Source organism: Camelus dromedarius, unplaced genomic scaffold, assembly GCF_036321535.1.
Source record: "Camelus dromedarius isolate mCamDro1 unplaced genomic scaffold, mCamDro1.pat HAP1_SCAFFOLD_172, whole genome shotgun sequence".
NCBI lineage: Eukaryota > Metazoa > Chordata > Mammalia > Artiodactyla > Camelidae > Camelus > Camelus dromedarius.
This window is the reverse complement of record NW_026989779.1, coordinates 126,274-146,227: the sequence shown is the minus strand read 5'-3', so window position 1 is coordinate 146,227 and position 19,954 is coordinate 126,274. Positions and strand designations below refer to the sequence as shown.

General features: G+C 45.4%; 1 long non-coding RNA gene across 1 annotated transcript in view; it reads right to left on the bottom strand.

Annotated features, from left to right (window-relative positions):
- The window catches only part of LOC135320634 (uncharacterized), an 83,939-nt gene that overhangs the window by 44,235 nt on the left and 19,750 nt on the right, over nucleotides 1-19,954 (bottom strand). The window contains exons 3-5 of the long non-coding RNA XR_010379880.1: nucleotides 6,419-6,990; nucleotides 4,871-5,039; nucleotides 66-208 (exon numbers count right to left, since the gene is read on the bottom strand). This is a non-coding gene — a long non-coding RNA (uncharacterized LOC135320634). The remainder of the gene's footprint in view (nucleotides 1-65; nucleotides 209-4,870; nucleotides 5,040-6,418; nucleotides 6,991-19,954) is intronic.

Here is a 19,954-nt window from a genome sequence, read left to right as displayed (position 1 = left end):
CCTCTACCCAGGCTGCTCTGCCACATGAGACACAGTCTTCATGCTTTCTACTGGCTGATCCTTACTCTGTCTTCACAACTGAATGTAGAGCCCATTTCTTCCAGGAAGTCCTCTCTGATAATATCCTTTAGGTCTTGGCAGGTCTCCCTCTGTAGCAGCACTGCATGGTGACCAACTGGGTGTTTGCTTGCTCCTTTGGGACCACGACCTATTGGGGGCCACGTGGAAAGGAGTGAGAGATTACAAGAGGGGTGGGAGAAGCAAAAAGCAAAAATCACAGCTGAAGTCCCAAATTCAAGGATTCTTTCTCAGAAAAAGAATAAAATATTTCACACGAGTGCAATTTGGCTACTATTTTTGTGGCTTGCGGAAAGCAAGGGCTTGGTGTTCTAGTCCAAAACCCGGGTTACATGCAAAGAAATGTATATATTCATATCCAAAGGAAACCAGAGCTGCTCAACAACAGTTTGCAGTCAGAATTGAAAGGAATTTTGATAAAGGCAATGTCTCTCTCTCTCTCTTCTTTCTTTTCTGGCATCATATAATTTTAGAAGTATTTGCGTGACTAAGAGATGGCTACAGCCCGTGATTCTGCACTGGAGAGTTTGGGCTGAGGAAGCCCAGATTACATTCACTGTGTAAATGCAATCGCACCAACAAACTGACAAGTTCCCTTCTGGAGGAGCTGATGTTCCAAAGCAGGCAAACATATGCAGTAAGAAAACTCTAAATAAAAAGTAAGAAATTCAATGTTCTGTACTCAATTTCATTAGCTTTATGGGCCATTACCTGATAGTAAATCTTGTCTAATGAAACCCAAAAATAAATTGTGAACGTTGATTTTCTTCATCTGACTGTTTTATGCTAAATTTGGATATCAAACCCACAATCCATACGGACAGCTCAGGCCTATGCTGCAGCACAGCTACATCCCGTAGAAGAAAGTCTATCAAGGGAGAACTGGAGAGTTTCCCTTCAGAAGCTGCTAAGTCTGGTTTTGCACCTATACATCATTTGCAACCACTTCATCGTCAAAGGAGTAAGACCTTACCTCTGTGGGGCGTAAAGCACTGAGGTGCTTCAGAACAATCAAAGAACACTGAGCTTTGTGAATCAGTCCTGAGGCACTTAAATCGTACTTTTTCTGAAAGGCCCCAAAACTGACCCACTTCACCATTTCACGTACAACAGGGAGGTACCGGAATTAGTAGAGAAAACACGCCCTTGAAGTCTGACAAGACCCTGCTTGAATCCTGTTACAGCATTTACTACCCTCTAAACGGACCAATAACTTAACCCCTCTGAGAAGGCTTGCCAATCCGCAAAAGGGGTCTGCCACCACCCACCTGGGAGGCATGGATGTGAATGCAACACGCAAGTAGGGCGGCCGACTGGTACCTGACACGGGGCCTGGCTAGTTTCCCTCCGCTACCCTTGTCCCCCTTTAAACTTGTGCTGTTTCCCCGGTACCAAACGCCCGGAATAGACTGCCCGAAAATTCTGTGTATCCCTGGATACATGCCTTACCCTTAGGAGGCCAGAAAAACAACTGCCTTCTCCCCAGTCACTATCAATATTCTTAAGAGTCTGGATTTTTTTAACCTTTATTTTGCAGGGAGAATATTCCAGAATTTTTCAAGCACCAATCTCCAGGTTGGCTCCCCTCCCAGCGCCCTTCTCTTCTCACCTCAGATCCTCTGTCTGCCTTCTGTTCATTGGAAAGTGAGTCAGGAAGAGCGGGGACTCCCTAGGCCTCCTTCCCTCCCTGATATGTTAGTGTGACTACCTTCAACCCACGCCCCACTCCAACTCCAGCTTCTGAGGAGTCTACCCTCCCGGACCCTGCAGACTCTGCAACTTCCCAAGACACACACGTGGCCACGACCCTCCCTTCAGATTTCTTCCTGGCTGGCCCTGCCCACCCAACGTCCCCTTAAGGATAAATGACATTGCCCTGAAAATCCTAAACGCCGCTGACTGACACACCAAAGCTGCATGGTCTGGGCTTTCCTCCAACCCAGGCACAGACCTGCCCCCCCTCAGCCTCAGTCTGCAGCTCTCAAGATGATCTAATTCACATGCGCGGCTGTGAACACCAGCTAAGAATGACGACTCCCAACGTGTATCTCTAGTCCGGCTCCTTCAAATCAGCCCCAGGCTCATAGACCCGAGTGCCTCTATGAAGTCCTAACTTGGATGAAAAATGGCATCTTAAAAATGCCTCATGTCCACCATTTACTCTGGAATTCAATTTCTGGCAGGTACCTCCCATGCTCCCCATTTTAGTAACAGACCCAGCACTCACCTATGTGTTTAAGGTCACATTCAATTTCCCCTGTTCCCTCCCTCCAGCCCTGGCCTGGAATATTAGTCCTTCATTTCCGTCGCTAAGTCCATCTCAAGTCTGGTTCTGCAGGGACCACGGCCGGATCCCCACAAGCTCACAGCAAGGTGCACTGAGTCACAGTCCTCCGAAGGGTGCTCCCTGGAGGGGGAAGCATCTCCTGCCGCCGGTCACCACAGAAGGCACTGGATTCTCACAAAGGAGGCTCTGGAGAAGGGACTCAAGGTTCTCCCGTGATCTGAACTTTGAAGGTCCCCAAGTCTGGCGGAGCTCCTATTAGCAGACTCACTTGCCACTGAGCAGGTGAGGATGGAGGAGCCCAAGCAAGGCTGTCCTCACTCCGACCCCTGGGCCCTCGGGAGCCAAGGGAAAGGCCTGTGTCCAGGGCACAGCCCAACAATCACAGATCCCAGCCTGCATTTGCGAACCCGGACAGCCTAGACTCCTTCTACTTGCGAGACTTACTTCTGTTCTGTTCTCCCCCCCGAGAATGTGATGGACTTTTTCAGAATGTCTGGCCTGTCTCAAGCGAGACCAAGTCAGTGAAGGATGAAGTGTTCACATTTGGACTAGAGCATGAAAGGAGAAACAAGACCTCATGATCAGCATGATGGTGGTGGCCAAACTCTTCCCCTGGGTGAGATGAACAAGGGTGGGGGTGAGAATCCAAGGTCTTAGATTGGCTAAAGCATCTTCCTTCATGGTTGACTGGGGGTTGGAGGCTCACTACCGCAAACTAACGACACGGCTGTCAGTGGGGGATGACAGCTGCAACAAACACGGAGTCAGCTCTTTAATGCCAACATGAGTTAAAAGTAAAGGCCGGTGCAGGGAGGCCTGCACGGCTGCTGAGGCAAACCACAGACCCGGCTCTGAATGCCCACTGGCTGGAGCAAAGAGGAAGCTACGGTCCCTTTAACAGTCTCTGTGTCCACCAGATCCATGTAAGCCAGCTCCTTAGGAGAAGTACATGTTGTCCTGATACTCAGAAAAACCAGCCTCGTAAAGGGAACAAAAGAGTGGCATGGATTTTAGACCCACTTCTGCCCCTTTATGAAGGCAAAATAAAGTAAATGGCACGGGGAAGTTGAATACAAAAAAAAAAAAATATTAAATAACCAAACGGTGACTGATTCCTCCAACAGTGTCCACTGCAGCTGCTCACCCCCAAGCCTGCCATTTCCTCACCAGTTACCGCCGGTCAGGAAGCGCCGTCACGCACGTCACACAGAGACAGCCAGGAACCGCGTGCTGAGCACGTTTGTGTAAAAGCAGGAATCGAGCAAGATGCTGCAGACTTTGACTTGAAAAGATTACTCCATGAAAAGAATCCCTCAACAGCCGCCTAAATCAATTCGCATCTCACTTCTTCAAAACAATCAAACTAATTGAATAAGGGTGCATTTGTCACCAAATATAAGGAGGACCAAACAGGTTCCTCAAAGCAAAGATTTTAACAGATATCAAACACCAGTGGGTGATGTGCTAACAAAGCAAATATTCCAAAAAATTAGAAAATAACAAGATGACTAGGATAATGCATGGATCAAGGCACCTGAAAAGTTTCTGCTTTTTAAAGCGATGGAGACAGCACGGAGGGCGATCTAGCTATTTCCAATGCAGGATATGCACAGCCACCTTTTCAGACGCAACTGCATGGTAAAAGAGAAAAAAGAATAAAGAAAAAGGAAAAGAGGAACAAGCGAAAATTAGAAACCCACAAGAACAAAAATGACTTTGACAGCATGTACAAGAATTTACGTGAGTGTGTGAGGCCAGGGACGTGGGGACGGTGAGACCCACCCTCACCTCCTGCTCCAGGGAAGGCAGGGGCCTGAGGGGAGCGACGCTGCTTGGGGACCCCAACGTGGTCAGCGCCCCTAACCTAAACTCCACATACATGCGTCTAGGCAGCTTTTAAGCCACAAAATGTGGTTGCATTACAGGCTGGACAGTTTTACTCACTCCCAACGAGAGTAGAAGGAGAGAATTAGTCTCTGCTCCTGCACCAAAGCATTGTTTTAAAAATTAATGACTGTGGAATAGTAAAAGCAACAATGGAGTAAAAGTGACTGCAGGAGAACGTGCTTGACCCGAGCTCACTGGCAGCGTTATCTCACTGACGTTCAGATGCTGGCTGAGCCCTTATGGTACCAAAACAGACAGATCCACCAGGAGGGAGTTTAATACGCTGCTGTATTTTGATGCCTAGAGCCATGCCTTGTACACGAGGTTCTGGGTAAACAATGGTGACAGTGTCAACACTATGGGCTAAGCACACACCCAGCTACTCCGCCAAATCCCAAGGGCAGACTTCAAAAGGCAAATACAAGCTGGAATTCTCTGGTGGGTCTGCAGACTCAGAACTAAGCAGTTGCTGAGCAAAAATGTCACCAGTGCCTCCTAAGACAAAAGAGGAGGCCCTGGCAATGGGGCTCGGGCAGGGCTCCAGGCTTCCAATGCTCACCCACCAGTCTGTCCAGGGGGAGAACATGGTCCCTGCTTACGTGGCACAGATGAACCTACCTTGACTAACGCCTGGGGGCTCAGCAGGAGGTGACATGTGAGGTGAACGGAGCCAGCCTCGGTGTAGCCCGGTGCTGGCAGCTGTGCCCACAGCAGTGCCCAAGCACCTAAACCTGCCACCTCATCCCCAAGGAGCAGAAGGGGGTGCGGACGTGTAGATCACAGGGCCCTGCGAGGACAAATAAAGATCATGGCCACTACATGTCTCACCCCTTACTAAAGTCATAGAGGTATGTCCGGGAGGAACAGAAAATTCATCCAGAGCCTGCCAGGCACCACACGCAGGTGGGACTCGGGCCCCCTGTGCCTCTCACTCACAGGGCTGGTCTGGACTTTCTTTTTATCAATTCTCTGGCATCTTCTCCTCCAACTTACCAACAACCAGAAAGTAGGATTTGATCTTAGGTAAGTTCAAGAATCACAGAGCACTGCCTCCACAGCGGGCCCATGCCAGGTCCTCCGACCGTCACCTGTGGTACCGCCATGAGCGCCCTCCAGACTCAAGGCCCGAGGCCGTAGGGAGTGGGGGCACAGCTTCCCTCAATCTCCCCAGCAAAGGGGGACCACCTCTGGGCAAAGGCATCTCACCTCTTCTGCCCGAGGGAAAGCATGATAGATACACTGGGAAACAGAGCAGAAGTGGGGGGGTAGTAAGCCCAGGAGAGCTCGTCTGCACTTCCAAGGCAAAAGTGGGGCCGTTGACTTAATCACAGGGACAAAGTGAGGATGAATCTTTCCCTGCTTTGTCTCATTCTCCGTGATACGCCTTTCCCTGCATAAGGAGTTCATCCGGAATTCCCTGGAGGTGTTTCTGATGTCCTAACTTGGCATGCTGGCTGTCGGGGAGGAAGAGAGGGCCTGAACCCAGCAGGTGCTGGGCCTGGGAGGCAGGAGACACCGGCTCCAGACCCAGCTAAACCAGCGTCTCGTTCTGCCTCTCTGGATTCAGCATCTCATTTATAAGCAAAGGGATGAGACTGTCCCAGGCTGCCTAACAAAATTGAAATGAGAGCCATGTAAAGAAAGCTTCCCAGTTGCCACAATTAAAACGGTAAACAAAGAAACAAACAAACAAAAAACCAGATACTAGAATCTAATTTTAAGAACAGATCTTACTTAATCTGCTGTATGTAAAATACTATCATTTTGAAATGTAATCAATATATGAAAGTAACAAGATAGTTTACATACTTTTTACTAGACAAGTCTCAGCGTCTGATGCGCAATTGACCTACAGCACATCTCAGCTCAGACCAGCCTCTTCCCCAGCGCTCATAGCATCAGTGGCTGTGGCTACTCTATTGGACAGCAACTCCAGGGGTCCCACCAGAGGTCCTGGGTGAAAAGCGGGAGGAAGTCTCCACACTGAACCTAAAAGGATCTCTCTGAAACAAAGGCAGATTCACTTTTAAATGTCTGTAAACCGTCGGGCTGCACCTCCCTCCGCCCTTGGCTACAAGACAGCCCTCTTCCTTGCTGATCCCTTCCTGGATGTAGGGAAGGAACCCGGCACACAGCCAGGGTGGCCGGGCCTCCAGGTAGACTTACCTGCTGTCTGTGTCCAGTCCCATGAAGTCCTCCTTCTCAAACAAGGTGCAGAAGAGGGGGATCCTTTCCCCAGACTTGTCAGGGTCTCATCCAGCCACTTGGACTTGAGCAAGATTAACAGTGACTCAGTGAAGTCCTCGATCCTCTTCTCCACCACCCTGCAGTCCTCGTAGTTTGAAGGCCACGTTGGTGCGCAGCTGCTCGGCTACCTCCCCATGCAGCACAAAGACAAAGAGCTGAGAGTCATTAAGCGTGGTGCCATACAGCTCCTCTGTACATGGAGCTTCTCGAAGGCCTTGGCCTAGAGGCAGTCGGTAATGGTGACAAGGCCCACGACCGTGCGGTGGGTCTGGAAGTCACTCCATGCATTCTCGAACGCATAGTGGTGCCTTTAGTGGATACAGAGTGCCCACTGGGAGCCGCACGGGCTGATCTGGCTCACCAAGGAGATTGGTTTATAGATGCAAAAGAAATTGTCCTCTGAAATGATCCCCACGGGTTGGACGACCACGGGGAGAGTCTCGTATTCCTCAGCACACTGCACGTAGTCAGGGATGCTCATGTTGCAGGCCCTGCCGAGAGGGGAGAGGAGATCGAGGTAAATATTGTGCTGTGGGCTGCGGGCGCCTCTGGGTTGCAGTGACCTGGTGTGTACCAGCCAGAAGGCAAGGGAAGCACAAGCAAAGCCGGGGGTACAGTTTGTCCTCAGAGTCTGTACATGGTTACCGTAGCTCGGATCACATTACCCAGCTTTTGGTCTAGGCTTCCTGCCCCTGCAGAGAAGGGTCATTTCTTGTTTTCTGTTTCCAAGCACCTAGCAAGACCCTGATGCAAAGTCAGTGCTCAACACTGCGGAATAAAGAAATGAACAAAGGAACTGCTTTCCCCACCCCCCTTCAGCAGATTATAAAGAAAAGAACCGCAGTAGGATCAAAAGATCTGGATTTCAACACCAATTTATTTGAACTCCTAAACTGCAGAATAATGGATAAGAAAACTTGCCTTGGGGAAGAGGGTACAGCTCAGTGGTAGAGCACATACATAGCATGTACGAGGTCCTGGGTTCAATCCCCAGTACCTCATTTTAAAAAATGAAACAAATGAATAAACCTGATTACCCTTCTCAAAAAATATTTTTTAATTCAAAATTCAAAAAACACCTTGCAATTGACACAACATTGTAAACTTGACTATACTTCAATTAAAAAAAAAATCCTTGCCTTACAAGAATATATCTGGATTATGGAAGTTTGCAAATGTAAAATGCCTAGGGTACCACCTGCATAAAGAGGGGGGACTGTACAAATTTACTATCCCTCCTTTATGAGTTATATTTCCTTTGGGGGGTGTTATAAACTCTCAGAGCTAATTTTCTCAGATTAAAAAAAACAAAACAATACTTGATTCTCAGTACTGCTGAAGAATCAGATAAGCCTTTGAAAGCATCTTACCCACAGAGGTTACTCAATAAATGTTTGTTGAATGAATGAATAAACAAGCAAAGTGAATGCTGCTCCCTACCACAGACCATCATAATGGTACTTCCTGGAAATCCCAAGCCCACGTTACACACGACTACACACTAAACATGTGGGTGACCTGGGCAGGCCTGTGTGCTTCTCTAAGCCCCAGTTTAATCATAGATAGAAATGAGGGCAATAACACAAACCTCAAAGGGTTAGTGAGTCAGTAATGAATTGTAACCCAACTTTGCAAGATGGAACCATTAAGGAAAATTGGGCAAAGGGTCCATAGGCCCTCCGCATATTATCTCCTACAAGTACAGGGGAACCTACATTACATCTCAAAATAAAAAGTCTAATATTTTAAAGAGGCTATTGAGGTTAAATGAGCTCATTGTCTCAAATAAGGAACAAACAGTACAAGTACGACAATGCCTAGCCCATGAGATACACTCAGTTAACATTCCCACTGAACCCACTAATCCCTCCAACTTCAGAGCATGAGGATGGGTCCTCGTGGCCAAAGGCCACTGCACCTGAAGCTAACAAAGCTAATGGTCCCCACTTCCAATAGCCCCTGTCACCACCCTTGCTCTAATTTTCTATTTGTAATATTTTTTTTATTTAATAGAAACCCCCAATTGCATAGCCTTCAGGTCACCAAAACCTGACCACAGAGATCATGATGGCAGCCCTCCTTGGTGAAACAATAAAATGAAAAGCCATTTCCACAAGACCTCTGTGTAAATCTACTAGGGAACTTCATCTTGGACTGAGGAAGAGGACTGGGGAGGAGGGGGCAATCTGGGGGCACAGAGAAATATGGGCCACCTGTCCCACGATGGACTTTAGACTCAACCCTCGCCCTCCAGGTAATTAAAAATACACACCGACAGACTGCTATGGATAAGATTTTTTTAAAGAAATCCCTGACTCCCTAGCAGGTCTTGTTTCTACCGAGACACAGATGGCTTATGTGTATAATGTTTCACAAAAGCCTTAAAATATTATCACCCCAACTTGACACATTAAGAAACTGAGGTAGAGAAGTTTATCATATTGTACAAGATTAGAGAGAGGCCACGTCAGACACCGTATTTAAACCCAAGCCCCTGTTCCAGGGCTCACACTAGAAATTGTGACGTGCTGCCCCTTTCCTGCCCTCTCCCTTCAATAAATTTCTCAAGAGTCTTTTCTGTGCCATCTGGAATCACAATAACTTCAATTTTCCACAAAGAGCTATGTCACTCCCTGGAGGACATATCAAAATCTAAAGGGTTGGGATGGGAGGAGAGATTTCCATTTTCTGTTTCTCAAAGGAAACACGGCTTTAAAAGAAACTGAAAAGCACTTATCTAGTCTAAGCCCTCATTGTGCAGAGAAAGAAACGGAAGTTCAGAAGAGATGAGGAAAGGGCCTTATTAAAAAATATTGCTTCAGCGCAGCATCAAGCCAGCCCTGGGCACTGCTGGGGGAGGATCTGGGAGGCCCAAGAGAATGAGTGTTAGAAAAAGGAAAGAGAAGAAGCATACAAGGCCCTGTCTCTACACCACCATACCATGAAATTCCACCAAATTACCCAGTATGGGTGCAGCCAATATTGAGGTGGGCTAAACAGGTTATAGAAACCTCGAAGTCTCAACCATAGTGCAAATTACAACATTTACTCTGCTTTTTTCCCCAGTTCAAGCATCAACTCAGTGGGCACTCTGTTCCAGGGACTACACGAGGCCTGGAGTTCTCCCAAGTACAAATCTCTATTATCACGTGTGCAAACCACATAAAGGCCCACCAGAAGAAAAGTGCCCACAGAGAAGATGGAATTACTGAAGCTGAAAGAAGTCAACCAGCGTATGTTACTAGGAAAAATGATGCTGCTAGAAATTGACTCATGGAGATAGAAAGCAAACTGTGGTTAGCAGGCAGGAAAGGGGGGATTAACAGATACACATTAATAAATATAAAATAAATGACAAGGACCTACTATATAGCACAGGGAACTATATTCAATTTCTTGTAATGAGTTGTGCTAAAAACAATCTAAAACATATGTATATACATATGCATGTGTTTATAACTGAATCTCTGCTGTACACCTGAAACTAATATTGTAAATTGACTACACTTCATTAAAAATAATTTTAAAAAATAAGTATAAATAAAATCAACGCCATTAAGATAAAATAAAAGAACACACTTATCCCCTTAGCTGTAGGTGGTGAAGAATTCTGGTTAGAAGCACCAAGTCCACTGGATCACTCCAGCACTGGCTGTCACTATTTCTGACCATCAGACAGTCACTTGGCTTCACTGAGGTTACTTTTCTCTTCTGTGAAAGGCTACAGTGGCAACTAATGATGTATAGAATCTCATCATTCACAAGCCCAACAATTAGTGAGGACTTCCCATGGGCCAGGATCTGGAGAGATGAAAAGGTACGGTCCCAGATATATTCAAGGGTAGAAGAAGTTTATGCCATAAAGACATTTATTCTTCCTGTTTTGATAGACAGATTCAATGCAATTCTGATTAGAATTCCTACCAGAATTTTCATGGAATGTAACAAGTTAATTTATGGTCAGGAACAGCCAAGAAACTTCTTTAGAACCACCACTGGGGAGGGGTGGATAGGTCATTCATTTCCACTGTTCTTTCTGAAGTGATGAAAACGTTCTGGAATAATAATGGTTGCACCACTGTGAATATCCTAAAAGCTGCTGAATTGTACCATTTAAATGGGTGGAATTCATGGTGTGTGAACAATATCACAATAAAGCTGTTATATGAAAAAATATTCCTTGACAATTATTTTTCCCTCTATACAACTAGTCTACCCCACAATTTAAGAAAAACAAAAAACCAAAACAAACTATTCTGTGCCAGGAGCTTTTTAGGACTGCAACGTCCTTGGGTCTCCAACTCCTCTGGTGGTGCTGTTCCTGTTAACACACACTAGATGAGCTGGGCTAGTTAGGGACTGTAACTATGTTTTTAAAATCGACGGTCACACGTTTCACCCTGGGAGAGGGAAGGAAGGAGCATGTCACAGCCTCATGCCTTCAGCTCATTTTTAACTGAACCAAGCCCTGCTTTCAACACTGTAATCCCTGGCACTATAAAAACACGTGACATCAACAAGCACCGCCATCATAACACCTGAAAGTGTTCAAGGTACTTACCTGGGGCAGAAACACTGAGGGGGGAGACGGAAACTCCCTCAGCACTGGCGCTCACTTTTCCAGACTCCATCAGGAGAAACTGGGCTTTACAGCCTGAGGCTCTAAGCCCGGGAAGCAGGGCGCATGCCGCTGAGCTGGTCCTCAGGGAGCTGGAAAGGGAAAGGAGGGCAGCCCCGGGGTCCCAGGGCAGGGAAAGCGGGGGTGGGGACGCGGGCTGCAGCCCCGCTCTGAGGCCAGCCCCAGCCCCAGCCGCCCGCCCCCGATCGGGTCCGCAGAACCCGCCCACCCGGGACACAGCCCTCCCAGGGGCAGGGACGAGCCGGCGGCCAAGGAGAGGAAGCCCGGGAGGAGAGGACTCGTGGGCGGGAGAGGGGAAGGGGTCGCCAGCCGCGGACTGAGTGGAGCCCGGATGGGGCAAGAGGCGGCAGGTGCACACCTGGCCCTGGACAGCTGTGGCCAGGGCGCCGGGGTAGGTGGCGCGGGCAGAGGGGTCTGGCCCAAGAAATTCAGCTGAACACAGTCTGACTCGCGCCCTCGCTGGCTTTGACGCGCAGACCGCCCTCCCGCAGACGCCTGACCCCTTTCCCGGGAGCCCCCCACCTTGCATTTCCACAGCCAGAGGCCCCGACACCGGGCAGGAGCTAAAGGCCTACCTGTCGACAGAGCTGAGAAGCCTTTGGGGCCGATTCCCAGCTCGGAGCTGGAGCTTCCAACCCCCGGCCCAGCTGGCACAGACTGCGCATGCGCAGGAGGGCCAGAGATCCTCTCTTGGTTCTGTGATAGAGGCTGGGGCATCGAGGGAGGGAGAAGATGGGGGAGGAGGAGAGGAGGGGAAAAGTGGAGGGAGACAGATGGACAGGAGGAGCAGAGAGTAGGTAGGGATCTGGAGAGGGGAGGGGAGTAGCGGAGATGTAGAGAAAAAGCTTTACTTCTGGGGCACCCCGAAGGAGGCGGCAGACCTGCCTCTGTACCATTCTGTAACCCTTCAAGGCCCGCAGCTCAAGTTTTACCTCCCTGGTCCAGCCCTCCAGGCGATGCCTCTGCAGAACCCCTACGGGGATCACACCCGTTGTCCCCACGTGGAGCTGGGTTTCCTGTTGCTCTGGGAACCAAGCACCAGCAGGTGTTGTCTCTCAGAACTACCTTGGGAAGAGTACCTATTCCCCTTTTACAGGCTGGGAAACAGGCAGGCACGATCTCTGCCTTAGCTCCACTGTCCCAGGTGTTGGCCTTGCGGGGAGCGGGAGGCACAAGATCAGAGCCCCAGACAGAGCAGACTGCATGAGTGTTGGTGCATAGTCCCATCCCTCCTGGGTAAAACACACCTAACCCAAGTGGAACCATCAAGGGCTCACAGTAGGTTCCTGGGTGTGGGAGAGCTGTCCTCAGTTCCAGTGCCAAGCTTGCTAGGTAGATAGGAGTGTTACCGAGTCCAAATTCATTCTCCTCAGTGAAGGACAGGCCAATAAGTTGGGAGACCCGCTGCTGGGGCATGGAAAAGCAAGTTTCTGTAGAGCTAGATGGCAAACTAATGTCCTGGAAAACCATCTCCTCAAGTCAGAATTCAGGCTCGTTTCCTATGTGCTTGGTTGTTGCAAACTTCTTGGTGTAGGAATTCCTTGTTGTTAGAATCCTTTGTTCTTGCAGCTATCTGCCTGGGTCAAATCTCTGTAAACCTCCAACAAAACAAAAGTTATTTTCTATTCTGTAACTTGTTATCATTTTATGAATGGAAAAGTGTTAAATATCCTGAAAAGTCAGAGCCTTCAGAATAGGCTCTTCTGTATATTTCAGGCTCTAGGCAACATTGTTTTACAAGCAAGATGAAGCCTAGGAGACAGAGCAAAGGGTTAAAGTCAAAGGAACAGATCTAATATGGAGTCAGGTTTGTTTTTTTCTATTACCGAGGCAGAAGCCACTTGAGGATTTAAATCCCTTTAAGTTAAAAATAATTAAAACTTTAAAGGAATTTACATACATAGGTGGGAATGTGCATAGCATATCTGGAAAAGCACACAAAGGATAGTAAACAGTGGCATCGCCAGGGACGGCTGGAAGAACAGGGGATGAGGGAAAACTACTTTCACTTGTGTATTTTTGTGCTGTTTGAATTGTTTTTAACCATATGCATGTATTTCTTTTTCAGTTTAAAAAAAGTGTAATGGAGCAAAGTAGTAACAAACTCAGCAAATACAGCAGCCATGGAATCACTGAGCCATCAATTTGATTTCAGCCAGGAAGCATTTATTGACTCTCTCCTATGTGCCCAGTGCTGTTTTAAAACTTCTTTTATTATTATTAATTTTATTATTATTAATAATATTATTATTGATTTTATTAATAATATTATTATTGATATTATTATTATTATTATTATTATTATTATTATTATTATTATTATTATTATTATTATTATCATTTTATAAAATAATAACATGCTATCCCTCACCCCTGCCCATGGCTGGTGGAAAACCAACTGAGTTTTTATTGAGTTGTTTTCCAAGGAGTAGAGATGAGTTATAAACTGAACACATCTTCAGGGCAAAACAGGTGGAGTGGTTTTACAGCACGCCAGACAGCTATGAAGGGTTTTCAATAGAGGCACCCAGACGCTGAGAGAGAAATCCTCCAGGACCCTACAAAAAGCTGCCCAAACTTCCTTCTCCATGGCACTACTGAAATAGGAAAGAACAAATCTGACTCCATATTAGATCTGTTCCTTTGACTTTAAGAAAGCCAAGTTAATACACTCCGGTCTTTTCATGGGTTATGGTGTCACAGAGGAGATGGACAGGTTAACAAGGGACGACTCTGCAGTGATCACGGAGCCGGGGAGCGGGATGGGCAGAAAGATGTTTGACGCAGCCGCAGCTGGGACCGCGCTTCTAGGCAGGAACCCAAAGTCACCTCGACAAGGTGTCAAACACGTGTGTCCACATCCTCATCACCTGACATGTATTAACGAGAAATGGAAACCCATAAAATGCCAATAACCTTGGTGGATACACCGTCCAAATTGCAAAGTCACAGTTTGACAGCTGGCCATCTCGGTTCCCTGGGATTGATTCTTGGAGAAACTTAAAAACCACTCCTCTGTCCTCAAGAAGTGCTTTCTACTTGTCCGATCTTTGGCTCAGGGATACAACATGTTCAAGTGAACTTCAATGTCTGCACAGATTTGACTGTCTTTCTCCAGGTTCACTTGTCCTTTCTAAAGAGGCCTGAGCTAAGTCCATCCTCCGTAAGATCTATTCACTCCAGTGACAGCTCATTGAGCCTGCAATTAAAAGTCAACTGAACAAGGCTGTCTGTCCTCAGGTAAAAAGTTCACCCACCCTTCACTGATTTCTTAATCTCCTCTCCTGGCTAATTGCAACAGACTAACACCTCCCTCTACCAAGCTCCCCGACTATGTCAGTTTGTCTCCCCAAAGAGAAAGTAAGGTCCATAAAATAGGAGACAACTCCATAGTTGTTGCCGACGAAATGAATCACAGAGCTGCTGTGGTGCAAAATGTCTCCCGAGATTCGGGTTCCTTTATTTTTTATACCATCTACACAAAGGAGTAACTCTTGCCAAGCACAGAGAGTAAACATTTTTTAGGTTGACGCATGTGCACTACATCTAAGGCTTCCTTATCTTTATTACACTCAGACTCTCCTGTTCCCAGGCCTGTTCCTTTTGAGGAACTAATAAACATTCTTGTCTGCAAGCAATGTTTCCCCTGGGAATGGGCAGAGTCCCTTGGCAGGAATTTCTGTTTGCAGATAAGTCCGGCCACTTCTGTGAAATGTCCCGCGTGCAGGCACATCCACAGCTTCTATGCTAAGTTTCCTTCACATAGTTACCTCTGAATTCCTAGCATATAGTAATGTCAAAAAATAGAAATATGATAGTGGCTTCTTTCCTTTAAAACATTTCTGGTTATTTAAATGACCCTTGGAAGAGAGGTGTTTGCGGTCCAGTATCTTGATCCACAATACTCTGGAGGCCTTTTACGGAATGGCTGTTCACTGATCCATTCAAAACACAACTTCTCATTTCAGGAATAGTTGTGCTTTTCTGCCAGGAGTTTGTGGTCACTCACATGCCAGAACAGATTTAAACTATATCCTTACTTTGGATTTGTTATTTTTCCCCTCTTCCAAAAATATTGACATTCCTTACTTTCTTGCCTTGAGGATTTTTTTTCCTAGTTCAACCTTTAGTAAACCAGGCTTCTCGGGATGGGCTTGGCCTTACATATGATCAGCCATCCAACTCCCAGTGTGAGAGGAATCGGGCTCACCTCCTGCCCTCCTGTTAGGGCAACTAAATCTCAGTTCAGGAGCCAACAGGCACCCCAGGGCTTCTAAGGCTCGCTTATCTCCCAGAATCCCTGCTTTCTGGTTTGTCTTGGCTTCTGAGGATTTCCCCTCAGTTTCTTGACAACTAGCTGTGTAGCTTGAAAGATGAGGAAGGAAGGCTTTATTTCTTAATCAGCATTTCAAGGAACTTGTGTAATGAAGGTTTTCACGAGATTCTAGAACACTCCATTGCCGAGACAGAAAACAAACTAGATATTTTCTAAATTTAGATATCATGTGCATTTTTCTTTGTTTTTGTTTTCTTAACTGCTAACAGACATATTTAATTAAAAAAAATAACACCCCAAATAGGATAGAACATTGAAGGGGCATACAAAATTAAAGGACAAAGACAGAAAAATGATAAATACTGTACAAAATTAATATAATACATACACTATGGATCAGATCAGCAATTCTCAGTAACAGCTAATTGAAATATGATCATGAGGTAAAACGTCTCTCCTGTCAGGAGATGGCCAACAGAAAATAGAATTAATACAACAAACTAAAATTCTAAGTCTGGCGAGGTACAGAAGGCTACCAGCTAAATGTGTCTTCTTCTGGAAAAGAGGGAGGCTCACCAGCTCTTTACTGTGGAGCCTGAACCCAAGTGAGGGCGGTAAAGTGAGCTCTGTAAGTAACCAATTAACAAAGTGGGTGATGAATAAAGAGACGTGAGCTTTGATGACAGAGATGATACTACTATTCACTTGTCCTGTAAAGTATGTCTTCACGTTCAGTGATCAAACCTCAGCATCCTCAGGGATTGAGATTATAGGAAAATGCACAGCCCGGGCCCAGACCTCCTCTTTGAGCTCATGACATTGCACTTAGACGTCTCAAGGGCACCTCAAACTCCACCTGCAAAGAGCTGACTTCACGGTTCCCCTCCAATAGCAGTCCTGCCCAGGGCCCCTGGTTGGGGGACAAGGTCTCCCTCCCTATCCCAGCTCAGGCCCATCACTCACAGATGTGACTGGACCCCTCGTTCAGGGCCCAGATTTCCTAAGTCATGGAGTCCCACCACCCAAACCTGTCCTACCAGGTACTCAATGGCACTCACACAGCACTGACTCTGTGCTGGGGACCACGCTGCACACGGCACAGACGTAATCTCACTGGATCTCCACAGCAGTCTTGGGAAGTCGGTACATCACTGCTTTAATTGATTAGATAAATTGTTTCACTTCCTTGAGTGCGTCATCCAAAGTGACACGGCTACTGAGCCACAAACCTGGGACTGAAAACCACTTGAAAACTGAACACTGCTACACCTCGCAGCCACCCTTCTCTGACTCATCACATCACCTCCTGCCGAGACTTCTAAATGTTTCTAAGCATTCTACAAGACAAAAGTGATCTACGAGAGCACCCCACTCCCCTACTTAAAATCTGTCAATGACGGTCCACTGCCCTTAGGAGAAAGCCCCACCGGGCCTGAGCACAGCCCAACGGCCCCGCATCCAAGTTCCCTGCGCGGCCTCGCCGCCTCACCCACCACGCAGCCCTACACGTGCCGTGTCCAGGACAGGGATGCTGACTCCGTAAACCCGGGACTCATCTCAATCGAACAATGATCACCCTCTTCAGTGGTCACCCTCTTCATTGCTGACTCTCAGAAAAATATTTTCTCTGGATGAATCAATATCTTTTTCCTTACAACTTCCCGTCATTGATAATGAGCTCCCCCCAAAAGAGAGAAGACTTAATTCTCAGTCTCCTTATCTGTAAAGTGTGAATAACAAGGAAATATGTGAGGTTTTAAGAGAAATAATATTCATGTGAGGCTGAGGGACAATTCCCAACATACAGTAAGCACTCTATATGTGCTTACTTAATATTAATAAGAATATATTGCATTCCAGCAACCTTAAATCAATGTTTTATGGCTTTCTCCAACAGACTGACAAACTGTTGGATGAACCCCTTTGAGCAGATCAGCACAAGTGTACTGGGAGAGGTAAGTGCTGACTCAGGTTACAGCTGCAGCCAACCAGCACTACGGGGCGGGGGCAGTTTGCTCAAACTCTTACATGTTGCTTGAGCATTTAGTTGTCGTTATTGAATAAAGACAGGTGTTCTTTAGTCAAAGCTCCTGAAACATAAATCTTCAAAGACAGATGCAAATTAGGTTTAAAGAACAACACTCTCACTCGAAATTATTTGAAAATTATAATCTTAGCTCCTCTGCACATCAAAAGGCCATGTTCTTAATGTATCTGACTAAATACACCAAAAGGATTGTTTAAAAGAAATTAAGATGAAGCCATCCTGAATAAGCTCTCAGTATCAACTGCACAAAACCTCAACCAAGGGTCTCATTTCTCACTTCCAGATAGGTGTTCAGGTAGCTTAACGTGAGTCTTGGTTTCTTATCACATGGGGGTCAGAAGAGTTGTGGATAGATTTATGTAGCAAATATAAACCTAGAGTATTTGCTGTGTGGGAATCCTAGAAATAAACAAATTGATATATAGTCCCACCCTTAAGAAGCTCAGCCTTTCCATTTACAACAGCGTTAAAAATTAAATGAGAGATACATTTAACAAAAATTTACAAGATTTGTACATTGAATATTTTCAAGTATCACCGAAGTAAAATTTACAAGATCTACATATATGGAAGACATCTCATGTTCATGGAATGGTAGACAATATTGTTAAAAATGTTAAGACTCCCCAAAGTGATCTACAAATTCTGTGGAATCCCTATCAAAATTCCAGCTGACTTCTTTGTAAAAATTGAAAAACTGATCCCAAAATTCATATGGAATTGCAAGGGGCCCAGGACAGCCAAAACAATCTTGAAAAAGTAGAGCAAAGATGGAGGACTCACTTTAAAGTGTACAAAAACGCTATAGTACTCAAGTCAGTATGGTACTGGCATAAGTTTGGATTAATAAATCTATGAGACACTATAAAAACCCAGGGGGAAAAAACTTACATTTACATTCAGTTTTCCACAAGGGTGCCAACAACACTTCATTGAAAGTATAGTCTATTCAACAAATGGTGCAGTGACACCTGGGTATCTGCAGGGAAAAGAAGGTATCTGCAGGGAAAAGAATGAATCTGGAATATGGACCCCCATATTTTATATAACAAATAAATTTAATTCAAAATGGATCACAGACAGAAACGTAAAAACTAAATGTATAAACTTTTTAAAAGAAGACACAGTATAAATCTTTGTGGTCCTAGGATAGGCTTTGGTTTCCTAGATACAATACCAAGAGCACAAGTGATAGAAGAAAAAAGCAGATAAACTGGACTTCATCTAAATTAAACCTTTTTCTTAAAAAGGACATCATCAAGAAAGTGAAATGACAGTGGTTGGGGGTATCTCAAGTGATAGAGTGCGTGCTTAGCAAAAAAAATAAAATAAATCAATACATCTAATTACCTCCCCTATAAAGAATTTTGTTTTTAATGTTTAAAAATCTAAAGTGAAAGGACAATCTGCAGAATAGGAGAAAAAATTTGCATAGCATGTATCTAATAAGAGAGTTGTATCCAGGATATATAACAAATGCTTACAACTGAACAATACAAGAAAATAAACCAAATTTTTAAATTTGCCAAGGATTTAAGTAGATATACAAATGGCCAATAAGCATATGAAAAGATGCTCATCATCACTAGCCAAATCAAAATGAAAATGAGATCGCTTTTTACACCCACTAGGATGGTTATAATCAAAACATGGACAATAATAAGTGTCGTTCAGGAGGCAGAGAAACCTCATATGCAGCTAGTGGAAAGGGACAATGGTGTAGCTTCTTTGGAGAATTATGGTGTTTCCTCAAAAGGTTGGCGTTATCTGGTTCAGCAATTCCACTCCTACATATAGATTTATCCTTCAGTATCCTCGGGGGTTTGGTTCAAGAAACCCCCACCCTGGATAACATAATCCAAGGATGTTTGAGTCCCTTTACAGCCATCTGGATCCATGAAGTGGAAACTACAGATATGGCGGGCCAACTGTACAGCCAACAGAATGAAAACGTATTCTCACAAAATCTTGCACACCAATATTCATGGCAGTATCATTCAGAGTAGCCAAAGTTACAAACAATATCCATCCATCAATGAACGGATAAACAAAATTACCAAGCATAGGCCCACAAACTTTTGGTCATTGAATTTTTGACAAAGGAGGTGAGAACATACAATGGAGTAAAGACAGCCTCTTCAGCAAATGGTGTAGGGAAAACTGGACAGCTGCATGTAAATCAATGAAGTTAGACTACTCCCTCACTGCATACACAAAAATAAATTCAAAATGGCTTAAAGACTTAAACATGTCGACAAGATAGTATAAAACCCTTAGAAGAAAACATAGGCAAAACATCTGACATACATCTCAGCAATGTTCTCCTAGAGCAGTCTACTCAAGCAATAGAAGTACAAGCAAAAATATACAAGTGGGAAATAATTAAACTTACAAGCTTTTTCACAGCAAAGGAAACAGTAAGCAAAACAAAAAGACAACCTATGGAATGGGAGAATATATTTGCAATAAATGAGACTGACAAGGGCTTAATTC